The 24,157-nt window shown below is 38.5% G+C and overlaps 1 protein-coding gene across 1 annotated transcript in view; it reads right to left on the bottom strand.

The window, feature by feature from the left end:
* The window catches only part of LOC113652280 (carbohydrate sulfotransferase 8-like), a 76,029-nt gene that overhangs the window by 11,872 nt on the left and 40,000 nt on the right, over positions 1-24,157 (bottom strand). The gene's annotated exons all lie outside the window — the stretch shown is intronic.

Genomic DNA, 24,157 nt, shown 5'->3' with positions numbered 1-24,157 from the left:
AAACACTGTGCTTAGACCTCCTGTGTGTTATGTCTGCTATGTTTGTGTGCTAACTTACACAGCCTGAGAGGTTTGGAACGAAACTGCTGAATGTTGCAGAAACTGCTGGGAATTTCACTGTTTATCCCCAGACTTACAGTATGTTCAGGTCAAATTCTCACAGTACAACACATTAATATATGTTACAGATATCTCTGTATATGCAAAGCTGAATCTTTCACTTCCTCCACCTCCAAGATTTGCATTACTCTAATTTTACCACTTTGATGCTGTTGAGTGGGGTTTTAAATGTAAAATAAACAGAAAGAAGGATGCATTTCCCTCAAGGCTCCCTGGATAATCCTGGCATATTTACACCATTCTGTGTGACATTTGAGCCACTGAATTAGAGGGAAAAATAGGGTGAATGATGCTGTGTGTGGCATGGACACAAACACAAACAAACACCACATTCAGAAACTATGCTGGTGCTCGCTTTCCGGTAGCCGTAAGAGTCCTTTCAAATATTCATAGCGCTGACATCAATAGAAAGCGTCTAACCTTTGGTGAAATTAGCAGCAAGGCCGAGGAGCTTCAGCGCTCGGGTTCTTCGTTTTCCCACAGGTGGAAGAGCGTCTGCGCTTGAAAGGCTGTCGCACATTGATTTCCAACGACTCAACTATATTTAGATGTTAATGCTGAGATATTGTTGAAACTAGCAAAAGAACAACGTAACAAGCAGCCAATCGTTTTCTGTGCACACGCGTTATGTAGAGCTGTGACTTCAGTCAGAGTAGGAAGAAAATATATAGTGAGATTTTCTAAATTCTGTGAAGATTAGATAAAAGACTCCAGGCTCAAGATTCCTGGCCATAATGTTTCTTCAGTTCCTCGATTACAAACTTAATTCTTTAATGCATTAGGTTTGTGTAATGTTTAAATTACTTTTTATTACTAATTGCATGATTAGTCGCCAGACTCTGGAGAGGGGATGCAAGTGCAGGTCGATTTAAGAGGAACAGACCCAAAATAGCAAAATATCCAAATTAACATCAACAAACAAGCGATCAGGGTTTAGGGGATTTGCTGAAAGGTCAAGGCTGTAGGCTAAGCAAGATTCATGTTGAATACAAAATCAAAAACTAGCCATTGTGTAATTCTTTACACAAAAAAAACCTAAACAATTGCCTTCCAATGTACGAGCTGAAACGGGGGGCTTTTAAACAGTTCTAAACCAAACATACAAACAAGTCAGACACAAATGCAGGGATAATAGAACGAAAATTTGATTTGTTAAGAAAAATAACAAAACTACAAACACATGGAAACACTAAGAAAGACTAGGCAACTGAAATGCAAAATAACAATCACAAACCAGGAAACAAAGCACTTTATACCAAGAGACAAATGACAACGACACAGCAAACAGCAAGCACAAGACAGCAGGTATATATAGAGAGGGTTATTAGTGTAACATAGGGTACAGGTGTGTAGAGGTGGGGAAAGGGAGGAGGGTCGGGCAGGGAAAAGACTGTTTTGTGTAGACACAATACGGAAACAGAAGCACATGGGAAATTAAACAAAACCCTGACATACCGCCCTCTTGTGTTCTGGCAGGAAAATGTCCATAAACAAACAGGCGAGTCCGTGATGTCCACACGGATGTCACGGACTCGCAGATAGAAAGAACGTGGAAAAGATTCCACGTTCTTGCTATCTCCACCTGAGACCATTTATGAACTGAAGAGACTTATCTGAGATGGAGAGGAACACAGCATGCAGACAATGTTATTTCTTATTTTCTCTGCTTTTTTCTTGATTTTTTCAGTGTATCTTGAGACAACATGGACATAAAAAAAAGAAAAGTTTCAGGTTCTACCACAGACAATTCGGGTTTAAATCCAGCTCCAGATTCAGATCGAAGTATTTGGATATTATTATTAGTATTTGTACTGTATATACTGTATATATGAAGAGGAGCGTTACCCTCCAGAGAGAGAAACAATTCCATATTTAATCATCCTTCAGTAGTGACGGGCCGTGAAACAGGGAAAACCACCCTGCTGATACGCACTGGTGTGTGTAACAGACCGTGGGATAATTAACGCTCGAAACACATCTGAAAAGACGACAAGAGAAGCGGCTTTGGATTCAGTGTTACAATGATGCAGAAAATGAGAAGCTTAACAGGCGTATATTAGACTGGGATCAAATTTCAGAGACAAACAGTATGCTTTGACTAGTGTTGGTGTAGATTGCACTTATAAAGCAATGAAGCTAAAGTAATGTGAGTAATTATAGCACGTGATTATTACTGAAACGTATTAAGCTGTGGATTCTTCAGCTCTTTCTAACTCCACATTTATCGGAACTTTTAAGGTGTTAGGTTATGATGAGCTGTAGCCACCGTAGCCTTTTGTAGCCTTTTTGCCTCTTTTACTTGTAGCTTGTGCATCTGTCTCAAGGTTCTGTGCGTTGTGCATTCGGAGATGCGTTTCTGCTCACCGTGGTTGTGAAGTGTGGTTATTTGTGTCACGTTACAGGGCCGGAGGCAGATGCAAAATCAGAAGTCCATTTATTTAAAAAGCAAAATGAAAATTAAGCACCTGTCCCTTATGCTTCTCTAATTGCTTCCCCATTTATACCGGTTGTCTTACGTGTATTATTTGCCTCTTTTCTTCCCATTATCCTGTTTTTTTTAATTGTTGTTGCTTAGTTTTCTTCCTAGTGTTTCCCTGTGTATGTCCTTTGTAATTTTTTTTGTCTTTTGTAAATTAAAACCCCAGTCTGTCTGCTATCATCACATTTGGGTTTGTTTTTTTGTTACCGTGGAGGCACAAGTCCCTGGTGTATAAAGTGTGTGAGTGTAAGACGTTTAAACCTTTTGTCCAACAGAAATTTTCAGACAGCAGCTATCATGTTTAGAGAAACAGAGTAAAACCACTTCGGTGATTATTATTCATAAAGAAAAAATAGGCCTATAGAGATTGTGGAGGATGGAGTGCAAAGACCTTGTGATTCGAGCACCATCGCTAGAGCCACTGTCCCACTACACCACAGGCGCTGCTCCCGACACTTGCTAACTAAAGATAAAACACAAGAGGGGCTTTTTTCCTGCTCTAATTGAACTCAGGGCTGAATTACAATCCTTCAGACTGACAAAAATGACCAAAAAATAAAAAACAAACGGTATTTTGTATCTACAAAATACAAAAAGAAAATTAATAAATAAAAATATACTGTAAACTAGGTGGGACACATGGTGGCTTAGTGGTTAGCACGTTTGCCTCACACCTCCAGGGTTGCGGGTTCGATTCCCACCTCCGCCTTGTGTGTGTGGAGTTTGCATGTTCTCCCCGTGCCTTGGGGGTTTCCTCCGGGTGCTCCGGTTTCCTCCCCTGGTCCAAAGACATGCATGGTAGGTCGATTGGCATCTCTGGAAAGTTGAATGTGTGAGTGAATGAGAGTGTGTGTGCCCTGCGATGGGTTGGCACTCTGTCCAGGGTGTATCCTGCCTTGATGCCCGATGACGCCTGAGATAGGCACAGGCTCCCCGTGACCCGAGGTAGTTTGGATAAGCGGTAGAAAATGAATGAATGAATGAATTATAAACTTTCCAGTAATAACACATCTGTTAGTCAGTTATTCCTCTCACACCAGAGCTATTTGCTGTATTATCATTTCCAGCTCTGAAGCAGCTGTCTGGCTTGATGTGGCACGTGTTCTGAGATGCTAATTTTGAAGGATTTGGTATTTGGCATGAATGTACTACAAGATTTGGGGCTGGATTTGGGTCTCTTAATCCTCCTACTCAGTAGAGGAGATCCAAAGGTACTGTATGAAGATGGATGTGGATGTTTATCCTAGCGTTGTTGCTGAAACTACAGTACAACATGCATTTTACCACAAAAACGTCTTTCTGATTCCTCATCCATCATCATCATATGAAAATCATACATTGTGCTGTTGGAAAAAGGATTCAATTCAATTCAATTCCATTCAATGTATTTTTATAACTCTTTTAACAATAGACATGGTCTCAAAGCAGCTTTAGAGTAGTATAGAAACGGAATAACATTTGTAAATTTTAAGGTTAAATTTATCTATTTATCTACTGTATAACATTTATTTCTAATGAACAAGCATGACACGACGATGGTGAGGAAAAACTCCCTGAGATGATATGAAGAAGAAACCTTGAGAGGGACCAGATTTTGAAGTGAACCTCATCCTTATTTTGGTTAAACTGGACAATAAATAATATAAATGTAAATAGTGTCTTTTGTACTGCAGTGATGTTCATTTCATTTTTAATCTGCTTTTCATCTGCATTTCATTTCTTGTTTTTCCCAGAAGTGAACATTAACCGGGTTGGACATCATGACCTTGCCCACCTTTTCCAATTCATCCCCTCGTTGTCTATATAATTTCCAGTGTGTGTTTGTTTGTGTGTGTTTGATAGTGTGTATACATATAATCTGCTTTAAAAGCAAGGATGTGATTGGACAGTGTGACAGCCACCATGAATAATGAGACACATGAATGAATGTTATAGGTTTTGGGGGTAAAAGCTAACTGTGTTACTGTATTTAGTGCAACAACGAATTATGTCATTTTGTCATTCATTCATTCATTTTCTACCGCTTATCCGAACTACTCGGGTCACGGGGAGCCTGTGCCAGGCGTCATCGGGCATCGAGGCAGGATACACCCTGGACGGAGTGCCAACCCATCACAGGGCACACACACTCTCATTCACTCAGACACTCACACACTACGGACAATATTCCAGAGATGCCAATCAACCTACCATGCATGTCTTTAGACCGGGGAAGGAAACCGGAGTACCCGGAGGAAACCCCCGAGGCACGGGGAGAACATGCAAACTCCACACACACACAATTCGGAGGTGGGAAAATCGGACCCCAACCCTGAAGGTGTGAGGCGAACGTGCTAACCACTAAGCCACCGTGCCCCCCCTCCCGTCATTTTGTAATTGTAGTTATATTATCTATAAAAGTTCCTACTGTAATGGAAACACCCCCCCCCCCCATATGCTGAAGTTAAAGAATGTATCTGCAGAGTTTAATTGCAATTAAAAAACACACAAGAGAGAGGCACAGTTGCAAAACCAAACAGGCAGAGAAAAAGTAATCAAAATCCAAAACACAATCCAAGTAACGGGCAAGAGAAAAAGATGGCAAAACTCAGGGACATGGGAAAGCAACAGGAAACAAACAATAAACAGCTTGGTATGTAGCAGGCTATAAATAGTTCAGAAAGAGCTGAAGTGAGAGCTTGCCATATATAGAGTCAATATTCTAAAGAGGGCTCCCCCTGGTGGTTAGAAGGAGGCATAGCAGGGGAGATTGTCACATCTACAAAGTTCTTCTAAAGAAGTTCATCACACTTGGAGCTGTTTCTGAATCACAAACCCTCTATTTAGGGTTTATTGTACATAGTATATAGTAGTTATATAGTACTGTAGTTAGGGCTCTACACAAACCTCTGAAGCACAAGGTTCTACATACTATACAGTCATTAAAAGTTCCTCAAGAACCATCGACTGGTGGATTGTGGTTTAGAAGCATAGCCAGCAATATACAGTAGTTCAAGGTCATATACCAAGAACCTGAAAAAATATTGTAGCAAAGCTGATAAAGTTATGAATAATTAAATAAGGCCATAGCTATAGCTTTTTTAAATATGCTCCCTATTTTTTTTTTTTCAGATCCCAATCATATTTAGCTGCAGGTACATTAGCTAACTGAGTTCACAGGATTTCACAGATTTTTATTTCATGATTTAACTGACAGCAGGTCTTCTTTAAAAATGACAAACAGAAACAGAATGTTTAAGTGAATAGATAGAGATGTACATTTATTTTTAATACAAATAATCGATTTGTATTAAAAATACAAATGCCTTTCATAAAAATGCAGAGCCTTTCATACCTAATAAGTATAGAGTGCCTGATACACTGAAAAGAAAAATTCAACTGTGTGTGAGAGAGAGAGAGTGAAAGAGAGAATGAGAGAGAAAGATAGAGATAGAGAGAGCGGTGGTATGGAGAACCTGATCAAGCAAAGCCATTTTTTTCTTTTTCCTTCTCTGCAGTGAGAATAAAGGAGGGAGTTCATTAGTGCTTCTCTATTTATACTTCTTTCTTAGTGCCGCTCATTGTGGGTTTTTTCCTCCTCAACCTGACTAATTAATGAGGAACACCGTGACAGGTGACTTCTACTTAAAAGTCTTTCTGCACCTCTCGCTCTCATCTTTTTCATTTTACGCTTCTTAATCCTGTTGATGAGAGAAATATTATTCACGCTCAGGGGATGAATGTATAATTCACTTTCTTCTTCATTACTGTCAGTGAAATTATTTCTTCATTTTACGCCTCCAGGCCCTGAACCCGAACACGCATCCATGAGCCTCGCTCCTGGACAGGCCTGTAGGTTTTTTCTACTTTTATTACACTGCTTTTTTTTCTTTTTCTTTTATTATTATTCTTGAGAAAAGGGTAAAAATCACTCACACCTAGAAGGAAGCTTTAAAGGAAATTTTACAGCTGATAATCATCATTCACTCATATTCTTAACCTTTGTATCTTCATCTCTCTCAGTAAATCATCTGATTTTACATGCAACTAATTGATTATTTATTCTTTTATTCTCTTTAATAGTTCCTCCGTTGCAGGCAGTCATGCGGAAGCTTGTTGTGTGTATTATATCGAGCTGTACGGAAGTCTTAACTGGCAATGCATTACATTTTTCTGTTTTATTTTCTCATTATCTCCACATAACCAAAGTTGTTTTGTCGTGATAACGACTTAATGCTTCTCCTTCAGCGCTATTAATGCTCCGTATCTAAAAGCTGCGCCTCTACAATATACTTGTGGTGAGTTTAACTGTGCTTTCAGAAACAGTGGCTGGATTAACCGCAGAAGGGTCGCTGTATTGTCTTCGATGATAAAGATGCAGACATCACAGCGAACTTCTCAAGGGTCAAACACTTATGTGGAAGTCGTCAGTCGCATGAGTCCCTGATTAAAGTAAACGCATATGCGATCATCCGTGATGCTGCGTTACTGGGACTTTACTACCTATAGGACATGTTCTTATGTCCAGATCAGAAGAAAAAAGTCGTGATCTCTACAAAAAATACAACAACAACATTTGTTATGTCAAGATAACAAGAAAATTAAGTCATGATCACGAGGAAGCAGCTCGTCATGGTGAGATCGTAACAAAATTACGTCATGATCACAAGAAAACAGCTTGTTGTGAAACATCGAGATCACGAGAAAATTAAGTCGTGATCATAACAAAAAAGAAAGGAAACATATAATAACTCATGCTCTTTAAGGACTTCTGTAAGCTGCGACTCATCGGTGTACAGTATACAGAGACACTTCAGAGCAGTCTATATTCTACTAAACCTGGTTATTTTCCTGTCCTCTAGGGAGGGGACACTGAGACGACGGGAGAAAGACATGAAGTAAAAAGCTCAGGGGAGTGTACTTTCTTTCCTGCCATAGATAACAGTTCTGATCCTCATGCTGCTACATGCTGGGAATCGGTCTCTTAAAATTACACTGAAACAAAACTCGTGACCTTAAACTAATTGTGCGTGAGGACAGAAGGGCAAAAAAAAAGTTACAAAGGATTTTAAAGCTGGAAAATCCTCACTTGTCCCAGTAGTTTCTGACAATTTGTATTAAAGATAATACCACAATCATGCCTCATAACACTGTTGATTAATATATAATATATAAAATATAGCAGCTCTCTATATAATGACTAATTAGAAATAGATTGAAAAAATAAGTCAGGGTATGGAAACGGGTCAATGTATGGAAACGGGTCAGGGTATGGAAACGGGTCAGGGTATGGAAACGGGTCAGGGTATGGAAACAGGTCAGGGTATGGAAACAGGTCAGGGTTTATGTCACCACCCTGCTTGAGAGTTTACGTTCACAACATTTGGCTGAAGCCCTTATCCAGAGTGACCTACATAAATGATTTTATTGTCTATCAATAAATGCATGAATACAGGTTCACTAGGACACAGTGAACCCCGAGACCACCTGAGAGTATCCGAGACCTGAGAGGGTCTTGGGAAGGTCTTCTTCAGATTAAAAAAGCCTTACCAATTTTCTGCCATACTTATTGCTGATCATTTATCGCCAATCATTTAAATATATATTTTTTTCACTCCTTGTGATCTAGCACCTAAAGCTCCTACGTTCTCACCGCTGTGGCCTGGGATCAATTCCTGGGAAGGAAACCAAACACAGCCACTAAGGGTTTAAACTTAACTCTGAGTGCTTGTCCCAAACATGGATAAAATTGGAAGGTTCCAATTAGGGATCGGAAAGGGCATCAGGGGTAAAACCTGTTCCAAAATCAAACATGTGTGAATCGGATGGTCTGCTCTTGCATGTCCAAACAGGGAGCAGCCAAAGAACAACATTACATTTTTTCTTTCATCTGACCAGAGAACACTGTCTTTGTCCAAGGTTTTTGTCCAAGTGCAAATGTCTGTCTGGCCTTTTTTCTACCAGTCTTCCAGACTGCGCTGAAGTATCACTCTTTTTTCTTTGCTAGATGTTGTCTCTAACTCAGTAAATTAATTTTGTTGTTCTCTTGAGGTTTAGGTTCTCTTCTGAGTTGGTTTGTAATCTGAAGATTTTTATATTTGCATACAATTGTTTGTACAGATGGTGGTGGTAGCTTTGGTAGTTGCTTAGAAATTGCTTGTAAGTGGCTCTGGGTTTCTCTGGATTCCCCAACGGCATCAAGACACTGACCCTTAAATAAAGCCACATGTTTGTACTCAATTAACTCTTAATGATGAATATTTGCCAATCAGAAGCTTCAATAAGTCATTATTTCTGGCATGTTCCAGACTGTTTAAAGAGAATGTCCCACTAGCATTCTGAAATGGTGAATTAAAGCTGTCGCTGTTCGATTGTTCTGAAATGAACAAAGCCCTGACTGAAACGTCTTTAGTAAACCTTTGCATCACCTGTAGGCTATAAGTCAGTTAGAATGTGTTTGCCTTTGTATCTGTATGTAATGGGATTTTCAGCACCGGATGGATCACATTAAGGAGGCAAAGAAGAGCATCACTTTTCTCTGGCTTTCCCTTTTCTTTTTTCTTTTAATTTTAAACTTTACTCCCTTCAACAATGAAGAACTGGCATTAATTTCTCCTCATGCTCTGAAAGCAGGGGAACAGCAGGCTTGATTTCTCCTACAGTTTCTGTAGTTGAGTCACCGTCAGTCCTGAAGTGAGAACTGCGTACTGTAAATGGATGAGGATCCCATGCAATTACTTCTGGATCTTGGTGCATCAAGCAGAAATCATAAATACAGCCTGAATAAGCATTGAAGATGAGAACTCATGAGTATTGCTGCAAAGTGCTCTTAATTAAAATGAATCTAGTTCTGTCTTTCCTTCCTTTCTCATACCTCTTTTTTCCTTCTCTACTGTTACTGCGATGTATCTTTAAGACGGATACCGTACATTTTGTATGTATAACATCACAAGAGAAAACCCCTCTCCTCTTCACATTTCTCATTTCTACTTTAATACCATGGCCGAAATCTCATCTCAATCTTATCCAGCCTAGAGAGAGAGAGAGAGAGAGAGAGAGAGAGAGAGAGAGAGAGAGAGAGAGAGAGAGAGAGAGGAAGAAAACAAGAACGAGAGGGAGACAGAGGGTGTGTGTGTGTGTGTGTGTGTGTGTGTGTGTGTGTGTGTGTGTATGAGAGAGAGAGAGAGAGAGAGAGAGAGAGGAAGAAGACAAGAACGAGAGGGAGACAGAGGGTGTGTCTGTGTGTGTGTGTGTGTGTGTGTGTGTGTGTGTGTGTTTGAGAGAGAGAGAGAGAGAGAGAGAGAGAGAGAGAGAGAGAGAGAGGAAGAAGACAAGAACGAGAGGGAGACAGAGGGTGTGTCTGTGTGTGTGTGTGTGTGTGTGTGTGTGAGAGAGAGAGAGAGAGAGAGAGAGAGAGAGAGAGAGAAAGGGAGTGAGAGGATAGAGACAGAGAGAGAGTGAGAGAAAGAGAGAGAGAAAGTTAAAGCAAGAGTGAGAGCGAGAGGTAGTGTGTGTGTGAGAGAGAGAGCATTAGAAAGAGGTAGAGAATGTTTGAGAGAGCCCAAGAGAGGGCGAGCAAGATAGAGAGAGAAAAAGAAAGAAAGAGCAAGAGAGAGAGAGAGAGAGAGAGAGAGAGAGAGAGAGAGAGAGAGAGAGAGAGAGAGAGAGAGAGCGAGAGCATGGTAGCAATGCTCCTAAAGACAGGATGAATCTGTGAATGTCTGAATGAGGTTCCCAGAATAGCAGAGACAGAAACTGTACATGGGGATTGTTTTTAGATGAATCTTTTCACACCACACATGACCTACTGCTTTTGTTGGTCTGAGAGTCTGGATATTGTTTCAAAAGTCTTTAATAAAAGTTTTTGGGTGTCATTTTCGACAAAAAGAAAAAAGTAAATGGGAATAGGTAATAGAAAAATACAGAAAGTTATTGGTATTTGTTTCTAGGTTGAAAAGATTTCTGATGAGGAACATCTGATTCATTCCTGAAGGAATAGTGCATGTAGATATCTTAGGATGGATCACATTACTTTTTTGCTTCCCTAGGGGTATAATTCCAGTTATCGAAACTCTGCCTTCTAACACACAAATATCTGAAAGTGCAAAGGCAGCAAGTAAGCAGCCTTTTTTCCTCAAGCTTACAAAGTCATTCTGTTATAAAAATCATACCACCGTTTTATTGGATTGTCCTTTAAGGCTTAATAATCTACAACAGCAGCTCTGACAGTAGTGCAGCTGCTTTATATTAACGTGCTCATCCCAATAATATATGGTTTCTATAGTAACAAGTGATTCTCACTGACTTCTACAGTATGATGGATGTGCCACATAATCTAAACCTGTGATTGTTGATATGGTGTTTTCACTATTGTAAGTAGATGTCTATTCAACATTTAAAGAAGAAGTTGCAAAAAAGTCATTGATTATTTTCCTTCAACAGCAAACACGATTCTATAAATCGATATATACACGTTTGTGCTCAAAACAGCAATGGTATATTGATGTAGATGGACACGAAGAAGTGTTTACAATGTGTTCTACAGTTCTAACAGAAAGGGCACCAGAGGCCTGTGGTCATAACGGTGCCGTTAGCTGTTCATGATAAGATCATCACATCACACAAATGATGGCTAAATTATGCCATGCCCTGGTCCTTTACACACGAAGAAGAGGGATTGCACAGTTGGCTTTAAAAGCTTAGTTAATAACAAGCTGCAGTTAATACTTACTAGACTTCATTGTGCTCTTTATTGCCACTTCAAACAACATTCACATGATGGGCATAAAAGTGTAAACACAATTCGCACTACGCAATTCGCACTACGCAATTTGTCCTCTGCAAATGATCCAAAATGTAGCTGCACGACTTGTTTTTATCCTGCCTAAGTTCTCCACATCACTCCACTGCAGTGCTCCTCCATTGGCAAAACACTGATGCTTACTGTATCTACAAAGCCAAAATTGGACTCTTACCTCAAACCCTCATCACTCCTCGCACCGCACCGCACACCCTCAGAGCTACCAGTAATGCCCGATAGGTCCCCCTATCTCGCAGGGTAAGAAGTAAGTGTACAACTTACAAGACTCTTTTCTGTTCTGGCACTGAGGTGGTGGAATGAACTTCCCCTAGGGACAGTCCAGACAGCTGAGTCAATGACGTTTGAAGACCTTCTTCATGAAATACTTGAACTAGGCTCATGGTATCTTAAGTCTGTAACCAATTGAACCAGAGTTAATGAACAGAAATGCACACAACTATTGTGCAGGTGCGCATGCACCCCCAAAATAAAAAATGCGTGCTGTTAATATGCTCTAAACGCTCGACGTCGTTGACGGGCGTTAATGCACAGTCGCCATTTTAGATTGATTTAGATTGAGGTTAATACTGTGACAGATGTCCAAAAAACAGCAAACTTTAAGTAGCTTCTTTGGCATTCCGATACCTCAAAAGATGTCAATGTCGGTACGTACAACGGCATTTTACTGAATCTACGGCAAATGGTTGCGATCTTGGATTCCCTTGTGCATGTTCTGTGCACTGCACACACCCTTGAGAACTGCGGGAAATCAGCTAATCGGGGGTGTCCTATTGTGTGACGTTTAATCGATCTGTTGTCAAGCTATTACAGTTTTATTTATTCAGAGGTGGAGCAAAAAATATACAAGTGACTCCACTATAGAGAATGCATGTTTTTAAAGCAAGCAGGAAAGTGATTGGCAGCATCTTCTGTGTATGACTTGGTCAGAAGGTAGTTAATACAAGCGATCCAGATTGTTACTGCAACAGTAACAGTAACAGTAACAGTAACAGTAACAGTACTACAGCTTGGAGATGTCACGCTTGCCGGTCTTCAAAACTTGAGAGCCCTGTAATTTCATCAGGTTAAATTAGCACACAGGTAAAAATACACACACAAACTATAAATAACATAAATCTTTGAGAGTGAGAGACTTTGTGGAAGCTCAGTTATATCCAGCCCACCGCTCATATGAATAAAGAATAAAGTGAATTTCAGCCAAATGTTCAAAGCAATTAATTAATTCCTTTAAAGCACAGTGCCAGGTTTATACATAGATTATAGATAAAGATTACACAGCTAAGAAATGCTTCACTACAGAACCGTGTTGGATTTGGATAACTCCACAGTTATATACAGATACGGTACGAGAAATTCTATTTCTATTCTAACTTTTCCTATTGTTGATTTTTCACTTATTGTTTGGGCTTTTATAGAAGTCACAAATTAACACTGAATCACATGCAAAACTAACCCCAAATATCTATATAATTTGAATATTTGACTAAATTATATATCTATGCATATAGTGTCACTTCAGAATAGCATCTCAGAATTCATTTGGTCCTTACCAAGATATAAAAAAACAATCCTACAGAGAGAGATGGAGTGAGACACAGAGCGAGAGAAAGATCTTTTTATATTTATCTCTGCCAGACATGCTGCTATTTTTCCCCATCAGCTGAACCTGACAACTTTCCTTGACAGAACAAAATGGCGCATACATTTTTTCTTCTCAATTAACGATTACTCGAGCAATGGAGCTCGCCGACATTGGCTGGTCTTCAGCAAGCTAAGTTCTCAGTGTGCTTTGTGCAGTTTGCAGATATCTATGATTTCAAATCTCTTTTATCCAACAAGCAGCACGGAAACAAGCTACAGTGCTAATCTTGCTGTGGAAAAAGAGCATAGAAGTAGAAAAGGGATATGTTATGTTAGCATACTTTGGCCAAATACCCATATCTTCTGTGAACATTTATATATTTATGCTTGGCGGATGCCTTCATCCAGAGCAACTTACATTTTTATCGAATTTTATACAACTGAGCAATTGAGGGTCAAGGGCCTTGCTCAGGGGCCCAGCTGTGGCAGCTTGTTGTACCTGGGATTTAAACTTGCAACCTTCCGATCAGTAGTACAACACCATACCAACTACAACATGCTCTACAACTATAACGCTTTGCTTAAATTTCTAGTCCCAATTAATTTCAATATTAATAAAATCTCATACTTTACTGAACAATTCATGTAGTTTTTCTGGCAGCCAGACTCCAGAAAATCTCATGATAGAAAAATGCTGGTTAGCTCATCAGAGATCATTTGATCAGTCTGGTACAGACTAAAGTAAAGACTTTGTCATTATATAAGAGCTGGAGAAACTCTGAAAGGGCAGAGGACACTGTTTATAAATGCAAAGTTATAGGAAAAAAATTCATGAAGGATCTTTCTCCACAGGCCAAGATGCTAATACTGTCCTCAGTAGCATTTATAGATTGCAGCCTATATGATCTGCCCAAGTGTCCCTGAGCCTTCCAGAAGGAGCCGGACATATTGTGTGTTGGTGTGCTTGCTAAAGTAGTGTGTCATGTATCTAGAAAGCAGTGATTCAGAGCTGTTATGACTCAGTTGGTGTGAATCAGAGGTGCAGATTAGTTGCAGGAAACAGTCGGGAAGACTCTTAGAAACATTGCATTCTCCTCTACTAATATTCAATGATGAATTCAGAGATGTTGAGCCATTTCTGAACATCAGAAGGTTCAGGAGCTGAGGTCTGCTGTGTGGGCTTACAATCTGCTTTCACTGCTGTTTCACTCAAACAACAAGTGTGAAGATAAATAGCTTGCTAATTCATGCACAAAGATTTAACAATGGAGTTAAACACACTGTCTGTATTTATTGCCTGGATAAATATTGATGGTTTTGAGCACAGCAGATGGTCCAAGCTTTGGACACTGGTCAGGTCAAAAAGTTTATAAGTGAGCGTCTGTCTTCTTTGCAGTAGCCTGCATTCGTTAGAAAAGCAAAGCCACCTTGGAAAAACATATCCACTGGTTAGGCTTCATACAATATGAGTCAATGTTTAAACATTACATTTATTAAGTAAAAGATCAGACTGATGATTCAAACACTCATCTCAACCTCAATCACGCTGCCGAGAATTTCTTCATGGTTTGTGTGTGTGTGTGTGTGTGTGTGTGGGGGGGGGGGGGGGGATCACTGGAAAGCCAAAATACCAAATACCAAATATTCATGGTGACATGAGGTATTCAAAGATTGAGCTTGGTAAAGACCTTCTACAGCCTCAACAAGCTTATTTTGTAAGGTGGTTCCTATGTGGATAAAGCTGGATTTTATAAGGTCAAGCCCTCCACTTCTCAAGTATCAGCATGTTTTTTCACAAAGACGAGGCAAGGAGGTCTTCTATACTCAGTGAATTATAGATACACACTGTCTTTGCTTTTCTCAACTCTGGAAAAGCTCAGAACAGCCACCAATTTCACCAAGCTCAATCACTGAAGGTGCTCAGGTCAACGTGAATGTTTGATTATGCAATATGGACGGAACAATGTCCCCGCTGTAGTCTTGGACTTCCAAGCCCAGGGATTGACCTGGATAAAAATCTTGTTTAAAGGGTGGTCTACTACTGCTGATGTTTGAGTTAATATGTAATAGCACCAAATAGATTATATAACATTATAGCAGCTAATCTGCAGCTAACCTACTGTAGCTTGAACTACTTTTGGGTTCACTAGCAATTAAGGCCTTAACATAGGCAGAACAAACCTTTACTTTTTATTTCCCCTAAAATGATCAGACAGAAAAAATAGCTTTCACCTTTTTCATCATTACAGTATATCTTCTTCTTCAGCCCACACAGCAGAGTTTTGTGTTGGAAACAATAGCTGATCTGCCCCTTTGTGTTATTTTGCAGGTCTCATTGTGAATGACCCACTTTTACAGTGTGGTCTGTAATGTTCTTGTACAATTTGGCACACATTTGTCTGTTCATGTCTCTCTGCATGGGTTATCTCTTTCTTAAAGTGCACAGCAACAATCAGCACTATTACTGTACCATGCATTTCTATCATAAGTTCCTTTCTCGTTATCCAGCCAAACTGTTCAAGTTTTGAAAGTCTGAGAAGTATCACTTTGGTGATGTTTAAAATTTGAGTTTCTTTTTTAATCTTCAGAGATTTCTTTTCCCCAGATGAAGATTTTCATTTACTCATTTTCATTCATGCCAGGCTCTGTAAGTTCACATCATAATAGCCCTATTACCTGTCACTACCTCTGTGGCAATGACAGTGACATTTCAATGAAAATTTCCATCAGCTCATGAGCCATGAGGTCCAAATTGATGCTTCCTGAGATGTTAAAATGCTGTTAAATCACTGTGCAGCACTGATAACAATTCCCCAACTCCCTTATTTTCTGCATGTTAGTTCATCACATACTTCATTTTCTGTCCATCTACACTAGGTAACATTACTACACTACACTAAGATAGCCTGCAATGTCCTTATAAAAAACAGATTGACAGATTATACTGTATCTAATGACCTTGCTGCATATACAGTATTACCATATTGTCATATATTCCTATAGTCCACATCCTGTCTTTAGCTCTACTTTAGAGTCAACAGAGGTCAGGGTGCTTGGGCTGATGTGGGGATGATGTTGTTTCTCCTTGACAGCAGCCCTATAGGTTTTGCAGTGGTGCTCTTTACTGCTGAGCTCATACTGAAGATATTCTGGTGAATTGTCTATATAAATGTAAAAAACTTCCAGTGATGAATTAGTTGTTCTGTATATATACAGATTACAACCATATCATGCTGAAAATGATGGTGTACTTCATTAAACTTCTTTGAGAGTTTTAGGGATGCAAGGGATGGAGAGGGATTCTAGAGAAACATGTTAATGATACAGAAGTCCCTACCTTGAATATGGTTACATGAGGCCTACCTCATACTTGAGCCAGACCTTAGGGTGGTGTCCCCAGCCTTGAATGGGAGGATGGGAGGATCCTTTTGGTTTGAGGGGAGGGACACATAACCTCTGTAACTTGGAATATTATTCCCAAATAATGGATAAAGAAAGCATTGAACTTACAAATTTTATTTTTAATAAAACTGTTTTATTTGCCAAATATTTTTATTATTAAATAGTTAAATAGATAAATATACATTTGTGTTCATGTGTTTAACATTGTTAAAACATGGCTTCCTGATGCAGGTTGAGAGTCATATGGGATACACACACGTCATGCACAGGTGAACCGGATCATACTGAGCCTTATCTAGAAGTTGTCTGAAAGTTGAAATCGCCAAAGGACCTGTGCAGTGCCACAAAAAGCTGAAAGATTCTTTTTTTTTTAACCACAAAAACACATCCTTCTTCCTTTGGGTCCCTTGAAAGTGAACAAAGATTTGCAGGAAAAATATTTCCGAATTTCTCTGCTGTGTGATTGAGAGCTCTGAGGGCATTTGATCTCGAAAGATCTTTAACGCAGCAGTGCAAAGCAAGTTTGATGTGACAGCTCACTGACTGAAATGTTTCCTCTAGAGAGGAAAGGCAGCACCAGACACTCACACAAACACACACACAGCATCAAAATGTACGACTTTACTTTCAGCATGAACAACAGTAGCAGCCAAAGTAAGGCTAACTTAAATATCTGGAACAGATTGTCACTATGTCTGATTAAGGGAATATAAGAAACCAAGCTTAATGTATTTAGAAGCAACTTTAACTGTAAATACAGGATACTGATTACAGGTTGATTTGTAGTCTGCTCATCTCAGAGCAGAGTGTAGATCCCCAGAGAGAGGATGCTGGGAGGTTGTGTGTTTATTTATAAAGCCTAATAAGCCTAATTGGTAAATTAGTGCTGTGATTGATCCAATATTGAGTGTCTGTGGAGTGAATGAGCTCTTCAAATATACAAAGCAGCAAAATGCTTTGGAATATCTATATCTATGTATTAAATAAATGTATATATATTTATAAGCCACCAGGGGGTCCAGAGGCAGGATCCCGCACTCTCGTTGCCACGGCCCGGGTTCGATTCCTAGCACGGTGCTAACACAGCCTCTGAAAAGTTAACTCTCAGTGCCGGTCCCAAGCCCGAATGAAAATGGGGCGGGTTGCGTCAGTGTCACGATGGGACACGGTGAGACAAAGGCGAGTGAGAATCCAAATTCAGTTTAAAGTTTTAATAAACAAAACACAAATGAACAGGCAGGCAACATGGAACAAAACAGGAAACGGGAACATGGACATGAACACACCACATACCAACAACGACTAACACCAGGGAAGTGAACAAACAGAGTAAATGTAGTATACAGGAACCAGTCACAAAGCGGAGACAATTTGAGACAAAGACAAAACACCTGGGGAAGAGATGGAGTGCAATTAGTGTCCATGGTAACAAATGAGTGGGCGGAGCAAACAATTAACAGAGCAAGGCAGCAGACAGAAACAAAGGAAAACACAAACAGACTCATTACAGTCAGGAAGGGCATCCGATGTAAAACCCATGTCAAATCTAATATGCGGATCACATGAACAGGGAGCAGCCCAAAGAAAAAGATGTGTGAGTGTGTGTGTGTGTGTGTGTGTGTGTGTATATAAACTATATGTAATTTAATGGCAATTAATATGGAAATATTCAGAGTTATATATTGTGCGCACAGGAAGTTGGGTACTAATGATATAAAACCTATGCATTTGTTCCTTTAATGTATGTATGTACCTGAGTATAACAGTTATATGTCCACCTGAGTGAATAATCAGTAGTCCATTAGTCTTGTGAGTCTGTCTGCTCATATGATCAGTTTATGATAAAAAAAAAAAAAAAACACGAAACCTTAGATCACTATCCTTAATCTTGAAAGTATTTCAGTCTGTTTATCTGAAACTTCTACTGCCGCTCTCTGTGCTCTGCTATGTGTGTGTTCATGTCCGTGTGTGTAATTACATAGCTTCCCAGTCGACCTTAAACCTAAATGCCAGGCTCTGACTCACTCGGCTCTAATTCAATAATTGTCAATTATGGTGGATGTGTGTGATGTGTTATTTCACAATGCTCGATATGGCCTTGGCAGCTCTATACAGCTCACAGACCTGTCATTAAGACACTCAGAGCTACAGATAAAGCAACACTTGGCTTATAACAATAACCAGGCTTCAGGAGGAGAAGGATTAACTGAGGAGCAATCCATTTTCTGTCCTCACAGTGCAAGACTGAAAGCAGAATGAGATAAAGCACAAAGGAAATGATGCTTAGATCTATTCTAATAAAATTCAGTCCTGAGATCTCCAGGATAATAACATTAAAAGTTCAATAAAGACGTTTACAATCATAGAATTAAAATGATGTCTGTGGTGGTTTAAATGTCAATGAGGCACATTGGTACGGAAGTGTACCATTAGGACAAAAAAAACAAACAAACAAACAAATATATATATATATATAGCCATATTGTTTCATTTGCATGTACAGTTCATATAAACAATCTATGCACCCTGAAATTGTAGGTCTTTTTTATGTAAAATAAATAAATAAATGTAATAAATGGATAAACCAACCAAAAAATAAAAAATAGGGATGTTACTAGGATGCATTAATGTGCACACTCTTTAATAATGACACATGAGTATACTCAGAATTAACCAATCAGATTCAAACATAGTTTTCTTTACATTGTCTTGGTTTCATCTGATTGCTAAAACTATGTTCAGGACACAAAAGAATTTCCAAAGCATGAAATATACCATGGAACACTAAGAAGGTGTCAAACAAAAGATTGCAAACAGTATGTCCTTTCAAAAATAACAAAAGGACGAGAAAAAAAAATCAGGGAGGCTGCCAAGAGACCTACAGCAACATTAAAGGAGCTGCAGGAATATGTGGGAAGTAGTGTTCACTTCTTGCATGTGACAACCGTCTCTTTTACGTATATGTCAGATATGGGGTGGAGAGATAGCATGAGACAAAACGTCAGCTTAATTCATTCCCAAACCATGTAGCAAAATGCATTAAGGTTTAAAGGTAGAATATTTTGGGCATCATACTATTAGATAAAGTGAAACATGGTGCTGGCTGCATCATGCAAGGGCTGCTTCTCTTCAGCTGGATCTGGGGCTGTAGAGGGCTCAGAATACTGATCTATTTTCACACAAAACAAGGAGACCTTTGTTAAACTGCTGAAGTGTCACGAATGTGGGAATAAAATGGACCCAAATGCAGAATAGCCAAATAAACGGTGTTTAATAACAAAAAAACACGAAACATAACACGGACTAGAGACAGGACAACAGGACAAAACAACAGTAGACAACAGTAGATTCCGTGCTGCACAAGGCAACGCGGCACAGTTAAATAGACAAAAAGGTAATCACAATGGGAAACAGGTGTGTGGAGACGGGAGGAGCAGACAAAGGCGGGGCAGACACGTGACGAGGAACATAAACAAAACGCACATGTCCTAACATGAAGAAAAAAAATCACTCTCCTGCATTACATTATGTTACATTTATTGCATTTAGCAGACGCCCTTAATGCTGAGCTTCTTACGTTTGTCTCTCATTTTATACAACTTGGTAGTTGAGGGTTATAAGAGCCTTGCTCAGGGGCCCAGTAGTGGCAGCTTGGCTGAACTGGGATTTAAACACATGACCCTCTGATCAGTAGTGCAACAACTTAGCCACTAAGCTACAAGCACAAAAAATCCAAATGGCTTCAGAAGAAAATGATCAACGTTTTGGAATTTTACAAACAAAACTCAGATCTGAGAAATATCTTTTGGATGCCAATCAGCAACACATGTCACTGGGCCGGAAAAGGAACCCGTAATACCCGGGGGAGTATTCGTGTACAGGAAGTGGTGAGGTGCCTGATATCCTTATTTTTTATCCAGTGTGGACAGTTTGGTTCTGAGCTACAGCAAGACAGATTCAGATCATTTGTGTTGTTGGGGAGTTTCGTGGCTGTATTTTGCTCCAGGCTGTATGTTGTAGTGTGTTGCTCTTTACTTTGCTCTTTTACTCCAGGCTGTGAGCAGTTGAACGGCTGAATATTTTATTAACAGTGTCATGACAAGTTGGATGACTTTCCATAGAAGTGCTTGACCCCTTTAGAGTTATTTCCATTAATTATGCTGATCTGACTTTCATTCTTAACTGATAAAACATTATATATGCATTTTTTTCACATCTTTAACCGTAGAAATTTGCATTTTTGCAGACTGCTGTCTTTCAAAGGCACTTGAATATTTGCATATTATACAATTAGAGCATATTACATGAATTTCTATATATTATATACTGTATTTTATGTGTGTGTGAGATATTTGCACAGATATTGAAGTGCACATTTAACCAATTTTTTTTTTTACCCATTTCATATATATAAAGAACAATGTTCGTGAAAAATGTCTTTGGTCTTGATTCAGATTTGTGAGAACATCCAGAAAGAAGTGTGTTTACTTTAAATCTCTTGGTGGGATCTGATGAGTGAAGAATCAATCAATCAAACAATCAATCAATCAATCAATCAATCAATCAATCAATCTATCTATCTATCTATCTATCTATCTATCTATCTATCTATCTATCTATCTATCTATCTATCTGTCTGTCTGTCTGTCTGTCTGTCTGTCTGTCTGTCTCTCTTGCTCTCTCTCTCTCTCTCTCTCTCTCTCTCTCTCTCTCTCTCTCACACACACACACACAAGTATATATGTTGTACATCTTCTAGTCTTCTAGATGAATTAGAAGTAAGACTGCACATGGACACAGTTGGTGTTACATTGAGTCGTGTTACTGTGACAAAGCTGCATGGATGCCAGTTTGATTCTGAGCTCAGGTTGTTGTCTTGTTGCGTATTCACTGTGACAGACATCACTCTCACTCAGATTAATCTAATCTATCATTTCAAAATCTCATAAATTCACACAGATCTGATAGGAACTGAAGGAGATAACCAAACACATATAATATCAGTGCTACAGTACGCGTGTCTGCACCCTGGTTAATGAGAAGTCACAAAGCCTCACAGTTCCTGAGTCTCTTTGAGTTACACAAAGATTTACATTGCTGCTATCTGAGGATGTTGCCTTGCAGATCACACATTCAGGTGCTATTATAGGATCAGTGCTTGAGAGACAAAGCTAATCAAAACATATATTTTATTCACAAGTGTGATAGTGATTATATGCATCAACATGGCAACCTACAGGGCAGATAATTAGAGCTAATGTCATTACAGAGGCTCTGTGGAGACAAAAAACTAAACCTGTTTAAAAACAAAGAAATAAAATCTGGGCAGCATCATTTCATGTCACGTCAAGCATCCAAACCACCATCTTTAACCCCCTCAAAAAAAAAAAAAAAAAAAAAAAAAAATCATGAATAGGAAAGCCAATAAATAATCATAGAATTTTTGTTACATTTTTGTATTTAGTTGTAACACAAAAAATAAAAAAGACTTTGATATATAATAAAAAAATTGTAGTATAAGTATAAAAAGGAGTCTAGTTTATTGCTAATATACAGGTTTATACACAGGCATGAATAGACACCTAATCCAACACAATGTATTATTTTTCCTATAGAGAAAACTGCTTCATTATAATTTTCATTTATTTAGATTCTTCTGTCTAAAGGATTCTCTTATATGGTACAATACATTATTTTATTCAGCACTTTATTCTATCTTGTGTATCTTGATGACTTTTGCCTCAGTTCTAAACTTTTACAGGACGTGAGAGTATAAAGTGAAGATGCTCAGATCGTGTAGAAGATCTCTTCCCCGTTGTTGTGTAGCATCAATCGACAGCCTTCTCTCACTCGGACAGCCAATCACAGTAGCACTAGCAAATCACAAGCTGCTGTGTTCTCATGTATATAGAAGAGGGCTGAAACACTTTCCTTACGTTATGTTGACATGAGGTTAGAAAATACACCAAGGTTAGCTTCTTGTGTCTTGTAGGAAAAACTGGGATTAAATAAAATACATTTTCTTTTTTTTTCTTTGCTTCTATTATAGTCTGACAGCCATTATATGAGAGATGTGCTCATGACCATGGGAGTGCTTTCCTTTAGTCAGAAATATATACAATTTCAATAATTATGATTTATGAGGATAGCTCTCTCTCTCTCTCTCTCTCTCTCTCTCTCTCTCTCTCTCTCTCTCTCTCTCTCTCTCTCTCTCTCTCTCTCTCTCTCTCTCTCTCTCTCTCTCTCTCTCTCTCTCTCTCTCTCTCTCTCTGAAAGGAGTTAGCTGAAATGCACACTTTATAAAAGATGAGGATTAGAAAAGCCTGAATCAACAAAGTGTCACTGAGATTGTCAATTACATCGAGCCAACACGGTCGAGTGATCACGAGTGAACCGTCACGGACATGTGTTTAACCGACCAAGAGAGAGACTGAATGTCTGTCTGTCTGTCTGTCTGTCTATCTATCTATCTATCTATCTATCTATCTATCTATCTATCTATCTATCTATCTATCTATCTATCTATCTATTGATTTATGCATTAAAATAATTACATTTAATTCGGTAGTTATACAATAATTCTCGTGAAATTTCATGTAATTAGTTTATGGCTCAATGTATTGATCATGATCACTCTAGAAACTTGTTAAAATAAAGTTTTCTTTAAAATGAAAGCAATAAAATGACCTTTATGTTGAGAAATTTAATATTTTATGAAAACTATATACAATATTTTGTCTTAAATCAGACATTTTCTGTCATACATTTTCACTGGAAAGAAACTTTCAGATCTTTGGGACATTTGATTGACAGGTCATAGATTTAATGCATAAATCTATTTAATGCAATATTTGATCACTGGAATCATTTATGCAAAGCTTTTCTCACTGTTCTGTAATCTGTTTCTCAATTAATTCAGCTTTTATGAGTGATACAAGGACCCGGCATGTAAAAAAGGGACAGAAACGCACTCTTGATGGTTTTTTTTAGAGAATCAAACATTCATGAAACGTTCCAGCGTTCGCTCCAGCCAACATATTCTGTTTGAGCTAATAAGCTCTTTCACTGATTACAAATCCAATATCCCATTTTATTCCAGTGATTTCTGTAACATTTCAATGCTCCTGGAAACCTGAACCTCCTAAATATAGAGCGATTTATTTAACTTCCAGTTAAACTAACTCAACCTGAGTAGTTAGTCCACATCAGAAATAAACAAAAATACTGTAATTTCTGTAATGCTGTGGCTTTTCCTGTCCTCATCGTTGAAGAAACATCTAATCTCAACATTTTTGCTGATCTTTGAGAACATTCAGTTCTTAGCAGACTATGACTGGAGTTTGAAAAAAAAAAAAAACTGGGTTGTGTTTGAAACTAAGAGCAGATGTGAAAATAAATGAATTAAAAAAAAAATCAAATGTGAAAATAAATGAATTTTAAAAAAAATTAGAAAAAAGTTCTCATAGATATTCTATGGAAAAAGTAAAAAAAAAACAAGACGTATGAACATGAGCACAACAAAACGGGGAGAAGTGGATTATTTTGGACTTTTCTGGAAGTACGACACAGATTGCCACATTCACATGTTCGTAAGATACATGAATCTGGTGAAAACAAAAAAATGAATTGTAAAAAAAAATCAGATGTGAAAATAATTAAATTGAACAAATGTTGAAAATAAATCTGGTGGAAAATCACATGAAAGTAAATGAATTATCAAACTTAATTTAAAAAAAGAAAATGTGATGTGAAAAAAAAAAGAATTTGTGGAAAGG

This window comes from Tachysurus fulvidraco, chromosome 13, assembly GCF_022655615.1.
Source record: "Tachysurus fulvidraco isolate hzauxx_2018 chromosome 13, HZAU_PFXX_2.0, whole genome shotgun sequence".
Lineage (NCBI taxonomy): Eukaryota > Metazoa > Chordata > Actinopteri > Siluriformes > Bagridae > Tachysurus > Tachysurus fulvidraco.
This window is presented reverse-complemented; position numbering and strand designations above follow the sequence as displayed.